Source organism: Leptodactylus fuscus, chromosome 7, assembly GCF_031893055.1.
Source record: "Leptodactylus fuscus isolate aLepFus1 chromosome 7, aLepFus1.hap2, whole genome shotgun sequence".
In the NCBI taxonomy this organism is placed as follows: Eukaryota; Metazoa; Chordata; class Amphibia; order Anura; family Leptodactylidae; genus Leptodactylus; species Leptodactylus fuscus.
In genome coordinates, this window is record NC_134271.1 from 32740506 (window position 1) to 32761025 (window position 20520).

Genomic DNA, 20520 nt, shown 5'->3' on the forward strand with positions numbered 1-20520 from the left:
TTGGAAACACCAAAATATTTAGAACTAAAAATGATTAAGATTAATAGGGGTGCCCAAACTTTTTCATAGGACTGTATATATATATATATATATATATATATATATATATATATATATATATATATGCTAATGCCCTTAGATATACAGTATATAGATGCTATTGTATAGAGAGTGAGAGTCTAAGAGCACGTAGCACGTATATATGTACATAGGTGAACACAAGGCTGACATCTGTCCGGCATTCCCTCTCCCGCATTCCCTTTTCTGCTTTATATTATCCCTTACTTTTCTTTGCATCCCTTTCTCTATCCATCTTGTTTTCCCTCCCTCTCCCCCTCCATCCACACAGCGGCCCTACCCCCTCTATCCTTTCTCTACAGAAGCTATGACATCTGATTCATTCAATCCCTCCCTCTCCGTTGCTTCTGTACCAGGCTCATAAACAGCTCTGCCTGCACATTTAACATCCTATTCTTTCATTTGTATTATTTTCCACATCCTTATGTTCCAGCAGCCAGGCCTCTTTAGGATGCATCTCTGCGTACGCCACCTCTTATGTTTGTAACCCCCAGGCCTTCCATTCTACATGCTAAAGGTATGTTTCATCTGGTTATTTCAGCCATTCCTAGATTGGAAGCCAGTGGCCTTCTCGCATGTGTAGTACCTTTCTATTCTTCTGTATAATCCAAATACTGTTTGTTTATTGCCCTTCTGCCTGTAGCCATTGCTGTAGCTATTTGTGCTTAGAGACAGGTTAATGTTATTGACAGGGAACATTACGAAGCAGAACTCCTATTGTCTGTGGATGTTCATTCATGTATTATTTATGCAAAAACAATAGGGCTTATTTCGGATTAGACATTCGCCACATTGTACCCTCCTGCTCTCCATACTAGGGGTTTGCTGTCAAACAAGCAATTAATGTCATGGTGCTGACCCGTGTACGGCGTTCTGGTGATGCATCTTTTGTTATGAAATGACCAATGGATGATAGCGGCTTTAAAGTGGCTGCTGCATTTCAGGTTAAGTTGGAATCCCGGAAGCTTCGGTTTATTCATTGCTTAGTTACAACTTTAAATGAGTGTTTTATAATGTAATGTTATGTAACAGGATAAAGACTTTTGTCGTTTACGTTTTTTATCTTGTTATAATCATATTATTCAGCATCCTATATCATTGCCTGCATGTTACCTCCCTCAATAGAGCATGGGGGTCAGACAAATGCAGGATCGATCTGGAATACTGTTGGTACAACATGTTGATGTTCAGCGATGAATATATATATATATATATATATATATATATATATATATATGTATATATATATATATATATATATATATATATAGTTCCCATATTCCTATGTATATGTAAATTTCTCTTATGAGATATATAGAGATATAAAATGAATTAATTTGATGGTCTAAAGTAGTTACTTTTTGAGACATCGATAGATCAACGCAAATGTTTGTTTATAGTGTTTTCTGTATAAAGAGATGTAGCCTGATATACAATAGCAAATCATTATAAAGCCAGCTGCTAATATGATCATTGTATGTAAAGTAAAGTTATGTGGCGTAAAGTAGTGACCCTGAGGGCAGACAGGCCTTCCTGTAAGTAATCCCATTGGAGGACAGCCTGTCTCTCCTTAGCTTGAAGTGGCTGATAACATAGAACAATAGGTTGCAACTTCAACTGGAGAAGAACTAGTCTATATCCTTATCTGCAGCCCCATGTAAAGTCACGGATAACACCATCATGACAAATCAGCCCAGATGACAAACTCATCACACGCGAGGGCCACATGTGCTCTCTCATATAGAGCGGCACAGTTAAGTGATGAGCGCCTCGAAATTCCAACATTATGGGATAAGCGATCTATGTAATATTAATCCACTTTGTCTGTGGAGGGAGGGACACCCAGCTGTTCTAAAGACCCCACAAGCATCAGAAGGGCTTATATTGTTTCATTTAATCTTATTTAGTTAATTCTGCCTGGGTGGTTTTTACTCTTTATAAATCCTCCAAAGATTTAGTCATTCTTACGCTTAACAGAATTATATGCAAAACCTAAATAAAGTAGATTTAGCCCCTAATTTCCTTATTTGGTCATTTGCATCAATGTTAAATTAGGGATATGGTTTATTTCTGGTTTTTACCATTATGTATAGATCCTTCTTGCTAAATGAGAGTTTAGAACATGTTATTCTCAGACATGTATAGAACGATGACAAATGGCTTTTCATATAGAGGAATTCCATGTGGAATCCATTTGTAACTGGCATGTGGCTCTACATGAAAGCTGGATGAGATGAAAGCTGATGGTGTCACTGACAGCAGCTACTAAGCCTCCTGCTGTCACTTGTGGAAGGAATTATCTGCAAAAAAATCAACTTGTTTAACTTATGTGGTAATGTTGGAGTGAATTTTTAGGATAGACCTCTCTTACAACCTCATACAGGCTTCTGAACAGCTGTGCATCCTAGGAGAATATTGAGATGGTTCATAGCATGTGTTGGTGTCAATGTAACAATCACATATAGAGCTAATGCAGAATACTTTGTATTACCGTATATACTCGAGTATAAGCCGACATTTTCAGCACAGTTTTTATGCTGAAAAAGCCCCCCTCGGCTTATACTCGAGTCAGGGTCCAGCTCAGGGTCGGACTGGCAAGGACTTGCATAAATTAAACGAAGGGGGAGGTCCTTTAGTGCTACAGTAATGATATAGGACACTCCGCCTTCTCTAGCAAGATGAGATGAAAGCCCGGGAGGCCCCTGCACCGAGGAGAGGAAGCTAGAATAAAGTGAAAGTAAAACACACAGGTACCTGCTGGATTAGTATTCCTAGTAATGTCAGGCATTTGGGGTTATTAGTTTAGTTTTAGTGACTCCATGTGCCTCACATTAATAGCAGTTAACCACATCATGTCCCTCATATTAACCCCTGTGTGCCCCATATAAGGGTTACTAATATGTGAGACACATGAGGGTACTAATGAAGGACCTTAATTATGAAGATACCTAATTATTACCTCCATATGTCCCACATATCAGTAACTCTTATGTGAGGCACACACGGGGTGAGGGACATGATGGGGTTAACTGCTATTACTATGAGGCACATGGAGTTACTAAGCTGTAATGCACATGACCAGACTTTTTATCTGCAATGGTGGATTCCCCCCCCCCCCCCCCCCCAGGCTTATACTCGAGTCAATAAGTTTTCCCAGTTTTTTGGTGATAAAATTAGGGGCCTTGGCTTATATTCGGGTCAGCTTATACTCGAGTATATATGGTACTTTGTCACTGGTCATAAGTCATTACATTTCATCCTAAGGGCTCATGCTCACAAGTGTATTTCAGCACATATATTGCAAAAATGATGCGTTTATGACCATTGCAACCATGTTATATCTAATAAGTATGTTATATCCCAGCAAAATAGATTTCATTGCATTTAGTATGATCCCCACATTCTGGGGGGAATTAAAATTGGAAAATACATACATACATCCATAAATGTTTGAAAAACACAGCAGGATACCTGCCAATTATTCCCCATAGTCTTCCTGTGGGGCAGACAATATTGTAAAAAACAATAGAAAAGCAGTGAATGCAAGTGAAACGAAATTACTTTTTTCCGAGGCTTTTTTTTAACCCCACAGTATTGTTTAACAGTTTTTACTACTTATACATAGTTACATATAAGATGAGATTGGATAAAGACATTGGTCCATCAAGTCCAACCTATAACCCTACAATCCCTACAGTGTTGATCCAGGGGAAGGCAAAAAACCCCATGAGGCTCATGCCAATTGCCCTATTTCAGGGGAAAAAATTCCTTCCCAACTCCAAATCTGGCAGTCAGTATAAAAGCCTAGATCAACGTGTCCTTAAAATCTAGAGTCCATAACCTGTTATATTTTTCTCTTCAAGAAAGGCATCCAGGCCCACTTTGAACTTGTTCAGTGAATCCGCCATCACCACTTCCTGGGGCAGAGAGTTCCAGAGCCTCACTGTTCTTACTGTGAAGAATCCCCTTCTATGTTTCTGGTGAAACCTTCTCTCCTCCAGACGTAGAGGATGTTCTCTTGTCACTGTCACTGGCCTAGGAGTAAAAATATCCTTAGAAAGTTCTTTGTATTGTCCCTTCATGTATTTGTACATTGTTATTAGATCTCCCCGTAGACGTCTTTTCTCTAAACTGAATAACCCCAAGTTTGTTAATCTATCGTTGTACTCCAGTCCACCCATTCCCCTAATCATTTTGGTTGCCCGTCTTTGCACTTTTTCAAGTTCACTTATGTCTTTCTTGTATATTACGCACAATATTCTAAGTGTGGCCGTACCAGTGATTTGTATAGAGGCATAACTATGTCCTTGTCATGAGAATCTAGACCTCTTTTGATGCATCCCATAATTTTATTTGCCTTGGCAGCAGCTGCCTGGCACTGGTCACTAAAGGTAAGCTTGCTGTCTACCAAAATCCCTAAGTCTTTTTCATTGGCAGTCTTACCCAGTAATTTACTATTAAGTACATAGTCATACATTTGTCAACATTAAACTTCATTTGCCAAGTCTCCGCCCATGCTTCCAGCTTCCTTAGATCCCCTTGTAATATTCTACTATCCTCCTCATTATTGATTACCCTACAAAGTTTAGTGTCATCTGCAAATAAGGACACCCTGCTTTGTAAACCCTCTACCAGGTCATTAATAAAGATATTAAACAAGAGAGGACCTAATACTGACCCTTGTGGCCCCCCACTGGTGACTGTGGCCCAGTCTGAATATTTACCATTAACAAGTACCCTCTGTTTCCTATCAGTGAGCCAGTTGCTAACCCAAATGCATATGTTTTCCCCCAGTCCCAACAATCTCATTTTGCATACCAACCGTTTATGTGGAACAGTATCAAAAGCCTTTGAAAAGTCCAGATACACCACGTCTACTGCATTACCCATGTCCAGTCTTGAACTGACCTCCTCATAGAAGCTGATCATAGAAGCTGGTCATAGTATTACATTAATTCACAATCTGGCACCCATAAAACTAAATAGGCCCATCCTGTACCTCTGTGTCCCTATGATCGGATATGATATGCAATAAAGGGGTTTTCTGGAGCTTAAATATCTATGACCTGTCCTTAGGGAGGGTCATCAGTATCAGATAGATGAACAGATATCTGGCACCCCCACGATCAGCTGTTTGAAGCACCATCAGCAACACCGGTGAGTGCTGCTTACACTTCACACATCAGTGATGTCATGACATGACCTGTGACTGAGCAGAGCTGCAAGACTAAACACAGCCACTCTAAAATTTAAGACATTATGCTTGGTAAGCAGTGAAGAGGTCACAGTGCTTGTATAAAAGATGTGGGCTCTTCAAAGAGATGATTGTGAAGGTGCCCGGTGTGGCGCTTCTAACAGTCTTATATTGATGATTTATCCTAAGGACAAGCCACCCATATCTTAATCCTGACCCCTTTAAACAATGAGTTTGCTGCATTCTGTATTATGGTGGTATTCTTACCTAGAATCAATATGGTATGCTACGTATCATATGATACCAATGGAGTGCCCATGGCTACGTAATATTATCATTTAGGAGTTCTGGGTGTGTGGCTGTGCAGGCTATATACATAAGACATTGCTATATACATTAGGTCATCACATCAAAATAAGATAAAAAATATTGCAAGCGAAAATTGGAAGTTGTATGTATTTACTTCTATGGCTGGGCTCTCATCTGTATTGTAGTCTCCATTGGAGACTGCATCACAGAAACCACCAAAACAACGGAACCCATTTTAGTCATTGGAATCCGCCAGTCTCCATGTGTAACCATTGTTTGTAGCGGTCTGGCTCTCTGCCGTTTGGATCCCATGGTAGACCCGAACACTAGGGAGTCCGGTGTGATCCTAGCATAAGAGAAATGTTCATACTATGTGATACTATGTGACATTATGTTGCGTTCAAAGGGTTCTCAGAGAGTTAGATATTGATGACCTACCCTTAGGGTAGCTCATCAATATTTGGTCGGTGGCATCCCTCGGAACCCCACAAAGAACAGCTCAGAACAGCAGTGGCACTCTAGTACTTATGCGACTATGTTGCTTACTATAAAAGAGAAGTGAATAAAAACACAGGCGATCTTATCATGTGGAGGTATAGACCAGTAAAAACAAGGATGGACTTATGGCTATGTAAACTTTACAAACTAGAGCAGGGAGAACTGGTTGAGACTGGGGCCACATTTTGAAGAAAAACTGTGTGGCACGTTTTACTGCATTTTTTGAAGGGAGTTTATAAACCTCATCACAGTACCTTGTAGGGGTGAAACTACAGTTTCCAAGTATGCCTCACCTTTGCAGTCCTAGTTTCATGTAAACCCCCCTTTTATTAACATGCAAATGAGGGATCGGTGCTTTGTGGGCGTGTCTTAGCTTGTATGGGTTTAAGTCTCAGCTCTAGATTCCCTTTTCCTTCATGCAGAGCACAATGAGTTAACATCGCCCCATCTACTTAAGACCAACAACAGTATGAAGGATATTGTTCCTGAAAGAAAATTAGCTGACAAGGTATTTTTAATGATTTCATATGTGGGAAAATATCCAGGAGTCAATATATCCTGATGTGGGCACTTAAGAGAGAGATGTGAATCTCTAACACTGGAAGCTGTACAGGAAAGCCATTTATTTGTTTCTATGTTGCCCTCTACTATGTGACTTTCGATCCAGGTTTATTTTGCACAATGTACGTTATTTAAGATTAAAATTTAAAGTAAACTTGTCATATTGAAGATCTGCAGGCAGCATGTTATAGAGCAGGAGGAGCTGAGCAGTGTGATGTGTTTTGTACTAAAAGATTTAACATAAATTGTCATTTCTTCATAGAAATTTCTGCACATTCTGAACTTAGGAGTCATGTGGTCTTATTCAGGCACCTGAAGGTTTCCATGTATCAGTAGGCATAGAGATAGGACAGTCCCTATGACTAGATGACTGTTCCTAAGCGAAGATATAATGCATAAAATGCAAGTAAACTTAATCTACAACATGCTGCCTGCAAATCGAACTGCATGCTCAATATGACAGATTTGCTTGTTTGACTTTCAGGATAAACTTCATGTCATTATATGACTTTGCACTATCTAGCACCTTTCCCCTCTTCAGGCTCTCTCCTTAGTTTGCAATTCTCTCTCAGCTAATGGGTAGAGACGAGCTTCCATGCATTGCACATAGTAAGTGTGGGAGAAGCTGTTCCATAACTGTGTATGTATTGCTCACTCAGAATCAGTCAGCCCTAAAAACATGCAGGGCATATATGGAGAAGTACAGACATGTAGTAAAGTACTTTGGTTGTGATTGAAAGCTCCGATTCTGCTACAGCATCAAAATAAGGGTGTCATTCTACTCTTTTCTCCTGCACGTCCTACTCACTTCTACCCCTATCCCCTCTATAGATTTCAATAGACATCTATATGGGTAAAATCAGTCCATGGTTATGTGATATACAGTTCATCGTCATGATGAACACACAAGTGCACAGCTCATTATAGTCACCGCACAGCAGTGAGTAGGGTTGAGCGATTGTGTTCGGAAAAGATTGGATTCCGATCGGCGATCAAGAAGATTTCACGATCGCGATCGGAATTCCGAACACGATCTTTTTATGTGGGATCGAGATCGGTGATCTTTTCCCACAATGCTTTGCTTAGCCTTCACACTGAGTATACACTGTATACTCAGTGTGAAGGCTCTGCTGCAGTTCCATAGGAATGAATGGAAGCAGCCGGCACACAGCCTTAACCCCCTGCGCGCTGGCTGCCTCCATTCATTCAAATGGGAGGCTAAACTAAACATCTCTAGCAGCTACTTACCTCTAGAGATGGCTGCTCCAGTGCCCTCCTTCTTCTTGCCTCGCTGCCCCGCCTCCCAGGTTAGTGTTTAAAGCGCTAGGTAGGTGGGGCTTGTGGCTTAGGAGAGTGTGGGCGGGTACAGGGCGGGGAGACGTGACGTCTCCCCTCCCAGTACCCGCAAACACTCTCCTAACCCGCCCACACTCTCCTAACCTGGCACGGAGGGGGCAGCGAAGGGAGAAGAGCAGCGTGGGGAGGCAGCAAGGCAAAGAAGAAGGAAGGCACCGGGCACCGGAGCAGCCATCTCTGCAGGTAAGTGGACACCAGGGGGGACTTAGTAGCCAGAGGATTAAAAAAAAATCCTCTGGCTACTTTAGTGATTCAGTACACAGCGTGGATTCTAACAATTGTTAGATTCCATGCTGTATAGTGAATAGGATTGCTTTTAAAATCCGATCTCCGATTAATAAAAAAATCCCATTGACTTGCATTGGGATCGGAATTGGGATCGAGATCGGGTTCGAATGAAAAATGATCGGAAATCGGATTTTAAAATCGATCCTGAAAAGTCAAGATCGGCTCAACCCTAGTAGCGAGATATCTGCCAGGTAATGAACTGTGCACCTGTGGGTCCATCACATGACCAAGGAACGTACATCACATGACCTTGGACTGATTTTTATTCATTAGAAGTAAGCAGAATGAACAACAGCAGAGATCTAGAAAACCCTGAGGAATTAATAAAGAAGGTATATTGGAAAATTGCATAACTTGTCATTATACAAACAATATCATTTGTCTGACAATAGCTGTCTGAAACTGGACAACCCCTTTAATGTCCATGTCTTTCACCCCATGACAGATGAGAACAATGGACATTACTAACAGTAGTTTGTACTTTTACTATTGACTTGATTTTATGATGTATTTACATTTGATTTTACATATTGAAATTTTAATTAACGTGTTCCTAGTAGTCAAGGAGACAAAGGGCAGATTAGTTTTGTCTGTCATCAAGAAGTGAGGAGACTCCTGCTTTCTCTGTCACTTAGTCATGTGGTAAGGCAGATGGATGAGGTTACTTCATCTATATGTGACCTGCCAACCTCTGTCTGTCTAAGGCTTTGCTTAATAGGATTAAAGAATGTGACAAGTTCATAGAGTTAGATGGATTTTCATTGAGTAACTCAGTGACACATCAGTTGTTGACTGATCAACCTAGGAGTAACCACATTTATCTTTAATTGTAAGTTTGGAACATAAAGTGATGAATACATAATTGAATGTGCAGTATTGTGCAGCTTTTTGTGCCATCCATTAGTAGGAGATTTAAAGGGATCCTATAATTAAAATGCAATTTTTTTGTGACTAAGACGTAGGAATAGCCTTAAGAAAGGCTATTCTTCTCCTACCTTTAGATGTCTTCTCTGCGCCGCCGTTCGGTAGAAATCTCGGTTTTCTTCAGTATGCAAAAGAGTTATTTCGCAGCACTGCGGGCGGTCCCCAGCGCTCAACAGCACTGAGGGCATCCCCAATACTGCAAGAGAAATCTCCAGTGCCGCCTCCATCTTTGTCTGGAACTGCCTCTCTCCGTGTCTTATTACGGAGCTGGGGTGAAACTTCTACGTATGCGCAAGTTGGCTCTACCGTTGGGCCTCGGGCATACCCGCCTGGGTAAGCGGCCATTTTCTTGTGGCCGCTTACACAGTAAGCGGGGTAAGCGGGCGCAAGAAAATGGCCTATTACGGGGCCACACGGTCGCTCAGTGGTTAGCACTGCAGCACTGGAGTCCTGGTGTTCAAATCCCGCCAAGGGCAAAAAAAACATCTGCAAGGAGTTTGTATGTTCTCCCCGTGTTTGCATGGATTTCCATCCCATATTCCAAAAAGACATACGGATAGGGAAAAAAGGTACATTGTGAACTCTATGTGGGCTCACAATCTACATTAAAGAGGACCTTTCACCACTTTTGGGCACAGGCAGTGTTATATACTGCTGGAAAGCTGACAGTGCGCTGAATTCAGCGCACTGTCGGCTTTCCCGATTCGTGCCCGGTGTAAAGAGCTTACGGTGCCGGTACCGTAGTGCTCTATGGTCAGAAGGGCGTTTCTGACCATTAGCCAGGAACGTCCTTCTGCCTCGCGGCGCCTATCGTGCTGTACTGTGGAGCGGGGAGGAACGCCCCCTCCCTCTGCTCACACAGCTCGTCCATAGACGAGCATTATCAGGGAGGGAGGGGGCGTTCCTCCCGGCTCCACAGTACAGCGCGATAGGCGCCGCGAGGCAGAAGGACGTTCCTGGCTAATGGTCAGAAACGCCCTTCTGACCATAGAGCACTACGGTACCGGCACCGTAAGCTCTTTACACCGGGCACGGATCGGGAAAGCCGACAGTGCGCTGAATTCAGCGCACTGTCAGCTTTCCAGCAGTATATAACACTGCATGTGCCCAAAAGTGGTGAAAGGTCCTCTTTAAAAAAAAAAAAAGAAAGAAAGAAAATGGCCCCTTACAACAGGCAGGCACGTGCAGTCGGCTCTGCTCAAGGCCCAACGGCAGAGCCAACTTTCGCATGCGTAGAAGTTTTACCCCAGGGCCGGAAGAAGACGCATAAAGAAGTCATTCCAGAAAAAGATGGAGGCATCGCTGGAGAGTTCTCTCTAAGCATTAGGGATGCCCCCAGTGCTGTTTGAGCGCTGGGGCCCGCCCCCAGTGCTTTGAGAGAACACATTTGCACACCAAAGAAAACTGGGATTTCTACTAAACGGCTACGCGGAAAAGACACCTAAAGGTAGGAGAAGAATAACCTTTCTTAAGGCTATTCCTACGTTTTAGTCACAAAAAAATTGCATATTAATGATAGGATCCTTTTAACGTCAATAGGAATTTTTAGTAAGATACAATTATCATTTACATACATTCTGTAACTTACATAACAGTACTGAACTTTTTATTAGATGTTTTACTATACACTGTACTGCTTATCCTGTGAATGCAATAACAGAACAGTACCGAGCTTTGCAATAGTAATCACCTTCAATACTTATCACTAAGGTAACAAATATATTCCCTTAACAAACTAATTCACCTTCACGCTTCATATTGGTTATTGCCTACAATTGACTCATCGATCATTGAGAGATGCGGAAAGTGTTTACAAGGAAAAATTTTCATTTTCAAAGTAGTCAAGAAATCTACGGTGAAATCTGCGATATATCATCTGTACAATTTTATTTCATAACAACTATTATTAGACATTCCTCTTGGTACCACTTTCATTTCACAATGGAAAACAATGCTAAGATCACCTGCAATAATCTCCAAAATACATCATAATGTATCTCATACCTGTACAAATAAATCGCTTTTAGACTGTGCTCAAATATCCTTTCGCAAGCTGTATCCAGTAAGGTATTCCCATGCTTGATCAGATACTAGCCATTCATTCTTTACCTGCAGATAAAGCCAACCAAGGAACACAGAGAAGAAGATTTTGTACCAAAATAAGTGGATTAGTGGGTATAGACTTCTGTAAATAAGCCTTACAAATTATTGAGTACAAGGAAATCAACAAATTCTAAGTAACATTCCATCATTTTTTATCTTCTTACTTATAACTGTATCACTGACGACAGACAACTTTATATTTACCCCTAAATATAAAAAACGGTGCACAGCAATGAGATTTGCTAACAGGTGAATGCAGTGGTGTAACTATAGGGCCTGCAACCGTCATGGGCCTGCTTTTTTTTTTTTTTTAATAGGCTGCTAATTACCTGCTGGAGTTACTCTATGGAACATTATACTGTGTGGAGGGGCCACTATGGGACATTATACTGTGTGGAGGTGCCACTATGGGACATTATACTGTGCGGACAAGCCGCTATGGGACATTATACTGTGTGGATGGGCACCATGGGACATTATACTGTGTGGAGGGGCCATTATACTGTATGGATGGGCCACTATGGGACATTATACTGTGTGGAGGGGCTGCTATGGGACATTATACTGTGTGGAGGGGCCATTATACTGTATGGATGGGCCACTATGGGACATTATACTGTGTGGAGGGGCCGCCATGGGACATTATACTGTGTGGACAGGCCACTATAGGATATTATACTGTGTGGAGGGGCCGCCATGGGACATTATACTGTGTGGATGGGCTGCTATGGGACATTATACTGTGCAGAGGGGCTGATAAACTTGGTGAAGGGGCCGCAGTGAGATATTATATTATGTGTAAATGGAGCATTATACTGTGTGTAGGCCAGGAAAGGGAGTGCTATGCTGTATGGGGAAGAGACCCAAGTCAAAAATAACTAGGGACGTAACTGGTCTTTGTTAGTTACGCTCCTGGTTGAATGTCACCATCATTGGTGCACTGGGAAACATTATTTGCCAAAATGAAATTATCTTCACTTTCACAAACACAGTTTGCTTTTCTAAACTTCTAGCTTATGACATGTAAGCCCTCTCCTAGGCCTGTTTATTTAAAAAAGAAAAATATGTTTCAGACATGGTAACTGGTTACAAAGCTCCTATTATTAAAGTGAACCTGAATGTGACTTCTGCCCTATCACAGTGAAGTTTATGACAGAGAGAGAAAAGCTCATAGCTCTGTGAGATAAAGGCTTATGTGATTTGGAGAAGGACTTCTAGGTAGAAAGCAGAGAAAATCCTGACAGGACTCCTAGAAGAGGTCGTGAGAGTCCTGCTTATCCCGCCCACACAAAGTGATTGACAGCCTTCTTCAAAACAAGGAAAGCTGTCAATCACTGTGTGTGGGTGGGGTTAGCAGAGCTCTCACTTCCTCTCCTAGGAGTCTTGTTACAGCTCGTTCACACGGGGGGCGGGGGGGCGGATTTTGACCATATTTTGACTCGGGGAGCTAAGTCAAAATATGGTCAAAACCCACCTGCCACAATGTCACGGTCGCGGCTTCCCCCACCCCGGAGTCGGCTCAAATGAATGGGCCGACGCCGGAGGTTGTGGCTGCCAGGCGGAAGCTGCGGCTCAGCGAGTCGCGGAATCCACCTGAAGAAAGGGCAGAACGCTAGTGGTCTCCATAGACCACCATTGTAAAGGAGCAGATTATGATGTGGATTCCGCTGTCAAAATCCGCCCCTTTGGCCCTGTGTGAACTAGCTCTAAGGACTATTTTTCAAAAATCCTGCTAAAAATCATACCAGGTTAGAAAGGCAAATGTGGAATATATGACATGTGAAGATTTCACTCAGATAATGTCAAAATCATCCCATCCTTTATCTCATTCTGACCTTGTTGTTTTGTTATAACAGTCCCACCCTACCCTCATGCAGCTCAGTGGGAAAGCATCTGTAAATAGGTGCAAGGAGTTTGGGTGAGGCAAGCCCATATATTCATATCACCAAACCTGTTATTTGTGTGTACAATAAAAATATTATTATATTTCACAACGCATGATGTAACAAAGTCTTTTTTGTACCCGTATGATATTTCAGTTTCCAATTATACATTACTAAATATAGTGTTGCATTTGCCACCTTAGAACAATATGTAAAATATGTAATTGTGGGAAATATCTAATTGAGTTACAACATAACTATGCTCTCAAATAGATGTTGTTGCTAAAGTTACTACCTAGTGTTGAACAGCAAATATATCTTTATAGTTATAGAATAGTACATACTATATACTATACTAGAAAGTGAGATGTTGAGAATTAAAGAGATTTTCAGGGTAGGTGTAAGGGAATTGCTAGAGGAGAAATTCCCCAGTAGCTGCTGGTGAACCCTTGGGATAGGGGCAAGACAGGACAGTGAGCCCTAAGCTGAACCTCCTCCTTATCCCTTCCTACTTGCCTGTCCTGTCCTAAGCAACAGACAAGAACTGGTCAACAAGCCCTTCCTAGATATATGTGATGACACAGAACTCAGACAAGACAAACAACAACAAAGGGAGGTCAGTTAGCTAAGTCGTCGGTAACAGTCAAAGCAACGCGGTACAGAGCCAGAATCCAAGAGAACAATCAAAGGTAAAGCCAGAGGTCAGGAATAAGAATACAGGTAACAAAACAGCAAGAGTAAATAGCCAGCAAGAACAAGGCAATAGCAAGCAGCAATGTGAATTCAAGCCAAGAATAAATAGGAAGGAAGAACCTGCCCCAGACCTGATAGGAAGATAGGCTGTCAATCACACAGGTAAGGCTAACATTAACTATTAGAAGGGCAGGGGGAAACCAAGGTGAAGGAGATGGGTGTGGTGGAAATTCGATTACCAAGGTGAGGGAATAGGACAGTATTTAGACAATACAAGAACAGCACAAAAGAAGAAATCACAGCACTGCAGCATGCGGCCGGAGGATGGCGCCAAAGTCCGGATGGATAAGAATGTTAACTAGGGGCCATTTTTGACAATGATGACCTATCCTCATCCTAGGTCATCACTGTCATATCAATGGGGTTCAACAACCAGGCCCTACAAAGATGAGCTGTTCCAGATAGCCACCAGCACCTACACTGTGCCAGAAGCATAAGGGTTCATTTACAGTACAGCAGCAGAGTACTGCAATTCTACCAGAGACACAATTCTATAAATCTTCCTTATTATAGTCATTGGTGTCTTAGTTACTTTTAATTTTAGCTGAAATTCTGAAATACTATTTTAATTTATAGGCGGAAAGTAAAAGGGAAAAGAGTGGAAAAAGCAGGTGAGAAAGGCAAAAGTAAAGGTGATGTGCTGTGGATCTGCGTTCTCTCTGCAAGGCTATGTGAATGTGCGGAATCCTAGAATGCTAAGTATCTGGTTAGCTTTGTGTTCAATAGTTTTTCTGTACTTGTCTGACACTTATAGTCTAAGCTATTACAAGACAAACACCAGATGAATTTAGGTGACAGATTTTATATGTAAGCCTATAAACTATGCCACCTTATATGGTGGTGGAAAAACTTGCGTGACGTTACACTAAAATCCAAGTCACAATATATAGCGACAGGGTTGTTTAAATAAGGGTCTTCGCTGGAGAGGTAATCACAGTAGCGAGCTGGATTTATAGTATAAACACCAAGGAAGCCGTTCAGAAAATAGCTGGTAAGTGGATTAAACATACGACAAATATTTGAGTGTGTGGTTACAGGCACTAACCTAAGCTCTTAGTAATCTAGAGCAGAGCCTCAGGCAGAATAATAAAGTACAATATTATACATCAAAGTGTATCATTATATAGAAATATAATAGAAAACATCAAATGTTTCTACATAATCCCTAACAACGCAATGTATCTGTTATTATGCTATATAACTTGGCAAAGGCATAAACTTAAGCTTCAGGACAAAATCTGTAACAGGGCGCACACTTATCATATGCAATCCATAATACTGGTGGGTTCCTATCAGTTTACTAAACATGAGTGTGGGCAATGTAACAAACAGAACAGAGACAGAGGCTTATTCTGATGCTGAAGCTAAATAGTGAATTTCTATAACGGCCCCAGTACTTTATTCACAACAGTACATGTCAGCTTCTGAAAGAAAGGTTCTTCTTTTCTTACTGTGAGCATTGTATGGCAGCTAGTCTCCTCCCACCAGCACAATGACAAACAACTATAGCACACATTTTTTATGAAACCTCAAAGTGCAGAGAGCATTGTGGAGTCGGTTAGTGGCTGCCATACATGAGCTCATTCTCAACACCTATAAGGGTCAGATGTTTGTACAGGGAGCCAATTTACCAATCAATATATTCTTACACTACAATTTTATTTTACATTCTATAAAAACTGACATGACTTTTAAAATAAATATTACTTTAAACCCTACACACACGGGCATATATATCCTGGAAAATATGGACTGTATTATGCTCATCTTTACACAACTGAATCAAATTTGGAGACTGGCAATTTCATCATTGTGATCTAATATTTCTATAACACTATATGAGTAACTGTTACCCTCACCCATTGTCTCCACCTACCTTCCCATATAGATTGTAAGGTTCACATGCAAATACATGAAACTCTCTGCAGTTCTCAGGTCTCTGCAGCTGAGGAGGGAAATTTAAAGTCTCTTCTCAACTCCACAGGTGTCTGCTATTAGTTATCAGTTGCTAGTGAGGCTCCTGTGCTCTGAAGATATCTGTTTGTTTGCTGTACTTCTGATCTTGGTTGTTTACTTGATTTTTCCTTGCTTTCTGATTTGGGCTCTAACCGTGACCTCTCGGATACTACCTTGGCCTGAGCACAGTTATCCCTTTGATTCTGCTTTCCTGGTTTAACCTGCCTTGTGAGTTGTATTATGGTTTGATTTCAGTTTTGTAGTGCATATATTTCAATTCCTTAATATCAGGTCTCCTGACTGGGTTTGAACTTCCATTTGCAGGAAGGTCTTTGTGTGGAAGACCTACCTTCATGAACTATCTCAGTGGGATTAAGACTAAAAAAGTTGCAACAGCCAAACTTTTTAGTTTATGGTTGTTACTCATGTGTTACGTTCCTGTCTATGCCCAGACCAAGAATCTGTACTGCAGACTGCACCGCTAAAGGAAACAAGGGAAGGAGACTTTCCCTGATGCTACGGCGGCTAGCTAGGCCCTGCCTGCGGGTAGTGGTCAGCTGTTCCCAAGCTAGCCTTGACCCCGACAACTCCTGGCTCTCTAACATGAAGGCATACAAGAGAGCTAGGGACTGGGGATTCTAAAGTGGTCACCCCTACAGAAACCAAGGTGCAGCTGCAGACAAACAAACAGGATGGGGTGTGCTGGACAACAGACACGCAGCACAACACAATACACAACAAGAGAATGAGGAGAGGGACAGTGGAGAGGTGAGGAAAGGGTTAACACAGGATATTCCTCCCCGAGCCAAGAGTTCTAGGTGATAACCACGAAAACCGGCAACTGGTGAAGCCAGCCCTCCTCCTAATAAAGGCCCCAGGATAATCCCATAAGATAATGGAAATGACCAACACCTGAGGTTCGATCCATAGAACCTCAGGTATACTCAAAAGGCTGATAGTAAATGCCCAAGCAGATGGCCTAATGGCAAGGAAACCACCATAAGACCCCAGACCACCGGATCAAAACCCAACAGAAAAACACAAAATTTTATTAAACAAAACAAGGTCTTGACATCATGATTAGTCAAGTAGGCTGGTCCGCAAGACTGGGCCCAAAGTTGATAGTCACTTCTATATTTCCTCACATATATTTACTATACATATCACAAATAAGATAATCCTTAAAATAAGATAATCCTTTAATAGTCGCACAGTCCAAATGCCCTTGGACTCAAAATGATGAGGCTAGCTTCATCCATATGATCTAGAGATGTCCAAAATTATATAGATATTGGCAGCAAGTTAAGAGCATCTCAGAAGAGCTGTTAAATTATCTCATTATATTTGACATTATTTTGGGTGATAACTGCAAAAATATATTTTTTTTTTATTTGCAAAACAGGGATTATGTGTAATATTAATATTACACCTTCTATTTTATTTTGGCAAAATTTTATAACACATGAGACTGTGAAAAAACTCTGGTAGTAGTGAAAGGGCAGGTTTTTAGCACTTGCTGGTCTCATTGGTGTCATAAGCTCTAGGTCTAATGATGTATTAGTTGCAAATTTTCTTCCTCATTCTCCCTCCAGCAGGGTCAAGGAAGGGGTGAGAATTGGCATATTGTTTTTATGTTATATATGTAAGCTGCCTAGAAAAGACAAGACAATACAATACAAAAATATTGATTTGTATAGAAGTCTACTAGATCTTGTGTGCAGTGTAGTTGAAGGGGCGCATAAATTATAGAGCCTAGAAATTCAGAATGCCATGCCCGAAAGCTCCACCAAATGGATTGTGTCTCTTAAGGTTAGTGACTAGAGATGAGCGAATAGTGAAATATTTGATATTCGATATTCATTTCGAATAGCCCCTCAATATTCGACTATTTGAACGAATATCGAACCCCATTATAGCCTATGCGGAAAAAAAGCTTTGTTTCAGGGGAAACCACTCTTCGACTCGGGAGAGTCACCAAGTCCACTATGACACCTCTGGAATGCAACTGGGACGGCAGGGGAAGCATGCCTGGGGGCATCTAACATGCCCAAGTCCCTGTATTATGCCACTAATAATGCGGGAGCTGACTTTTCCCATAGGAATGCATTGTCAAGCATTGATTGGCCAAATGCCATACAAAGTACAGCATTCGGCCAATCAATGCTGGTTCTGCCGGAGGCTCGTCTGTGAGGAGGCGGAGTCTAAGATCGGTCCACAGCAGTCTCCATTGTGCTCCGATCTCAGATGTAGCAGTGTTGAGCACACAGCTCTGCTACATTCTCAGGTATAGCAGAGTTGACACAGTGCTGCTACATCTCAGATGTAGCAGCGCTGAGCGCACAGCACTACTACATCTCAGGTATAGCAGAGATGAGCGGGAGCTGACTTTTTCCCATAGGAATGCATGGACCAGTGTTGTTTGGCCGAATGCCATAAAGTGTACAGCATTCGGCCAATCAACGCTGGTTCTGCCGGAGGTTCATCTGTGAGGAGGTGGAGTCTAAGATCGGTCCCCAGCAGTCTCCATTGTGGCCCGATGTCAGGTATAGCAGAGTTGACACAGCTCTGCTACACCTGAGATGCAGCAGGGCTGGCCGTGCGCTGAACTCTGCTACACCTGAGATGCAGTAGAGCTGGCCGTGCGCTGAGCTCTGCTACACCTGAGATGCAGCAGAGCTGGCCGTGCGCTGAACTCTGCTACACCTGAGATGCAGCAGAACTGGCCGTGCGCTGAACTCTGCTACACCTGAGATGCAGCAGGGCTGGCCGTGCGCTGAACTCTGCTACACCTGAGATGCAGTAGAGCTGGCCGTGCGCTGAGCTCTGCTACACCTGAGATGCAGCAGAGCTGGCCGTGCGCTGAACTCTGCTACACCTGAGATGCAGCAGAACTGGCCGTGTGCTGAACTCTGCTACACCTGAGAAGAATTATCTTATCTTATGTAGCAGTGCTGTGTGCTCACGCTGCTACATCCGAGATGTATCAGCGCTGTCAACTCTGCTACATCTGAGATCGGACCACAATGGAGACTGCTGTGGACCGATCTTAGACTCCGCCTCCTTCAGCAGAACCAGTGTTGATTGGCCGAATGCTGTACATTGTATGGCATTCGGCCAATCAACGCTGGTCAATGCATTCCTATGAGAAAAAGTCAGCTCCCACATAATGCAAGCTGACAGGGATCCCGACTAGCATATAATGGGCTGCCATGAGATAGAGCCCCAAAGAGCTGTTTGAGTAACATTCCTACCTAAATAAAGGTAATCCCTAGCTAACCCTGCCAGTACATCTATCCCTGTCTCACAGTCACATAGTTCACAGTCTCATATGAACCGAATCTGAAATCCACCATGCGTATAAAGTGGAGGTCACCTGATTTAGCCAGCCAATTACTTTTTTACCGATTACCGATTTATTTATTTTTTTGATGCCTACGTTGTCGACGTTTTTGTCCCACCTCCCCTGCGCAGTTATTGGTGCAAAAAAAGCGCCAGGGAAGGTGGGGAGGATACAAATTTTTATTGCGTTTGCCGCATGGCATTCGATTGGAATCGAATATCTCGAGCAGCCTGATATTCGATCCAATACCAATTCGATCGAACGCCGTTCGCTCATCTCTATTAGTGACTGTATTATTTGAAAATATATCCCTATTAGTCCGATATATCCAAAAATGTATCCATCTGATACACTGTATAACAAGCTTTAGCAGAAATAGCTTAGCTCGGAGCTTTAGTGTTTCCGTATAAAGCCCAACTATAGCTGAACGTCTTCTCAGCGAGTCGTGAGTGGGTAAGAAACAGGACACAGCCTGGTGGGGCTCATATCAGAGATAGATACTAGACCAAGAAGTGGGACCCAGATCTGTCAGACATTTGAATTCATAATGATAGTAGGTAGTTCAATTGAGTATAGCCTCCCACTAAGGGCCCAATAAAAGTCATGTTTTCTGCTTCTCACTGTGTAGATGTTAGCACGTGGGGGAATTAACTTAGAAAAATGTGTCAGAATTCTCGTTTAACTTGTACCAAAAAATTGCCTTACAAACCATGTGCCAAATTACTTCCTAGTAGACAAATTTGAAAAATATCTAGAATAGACGACATGTCTAACCAGAATTGTAAAATGCACCAGATTTATTAATGGAAAGCGCTATTATTTTGCTGCGCTTTTTTTTTTTTTTTTCCAAATTTAAATTTATGACAAAATTAGCAAATCTTTCAATAGTTCTCTTGGTATAGAATAATTTTGATATCGTTTTACAATATTATTCAGGACAAATACTGAAATTTGTATATAGTATAAATTTATATATATTTGATAGATAGATAGATAGATAGATAGATAGGAGATAGATAGATAGATAGATAGATAGATAGGAGATAGATAGAAGATAGATAGATAGATAGATAGATAGATAGATAGACAGACAGATAGATGATTGATAGATAGATAGATAGATAGATAGATAGATGATAGATAGATAGATAGATAGATAGATAGATGATTGATAGATAGATAGATAGATAGATAGATAGATAGATAGATAGATGGATAGATAGATAGATAGATAGATATAGAGGATAGATAGATAGATAGATAGATAGATAGATAGA

General features: G+C 41.7%; 1 protein-coding gene across 1 annotated transcript in view; it reads left to right on the plus strand.

Moving 5' to 3' along the window:
* Nucleotides 1-352: 352 nt before the first annotated feature.
* Nucleotides 353-20520, plus strand: part of SPTBN2 (spectrin beta, non-erythrocytic 2) — a 143727-nt gene continuing 123559 nt past the window's right edge. Inside the window, exon 1 of the mRNA XM_075281613.1 lies at nucleotides 353-595. The gene's annotated coding sequence lies outside the window, so the exon portion shown is untranslated. The remainder of the gene's footprint in view (nucleotides 596-20520) is intronic.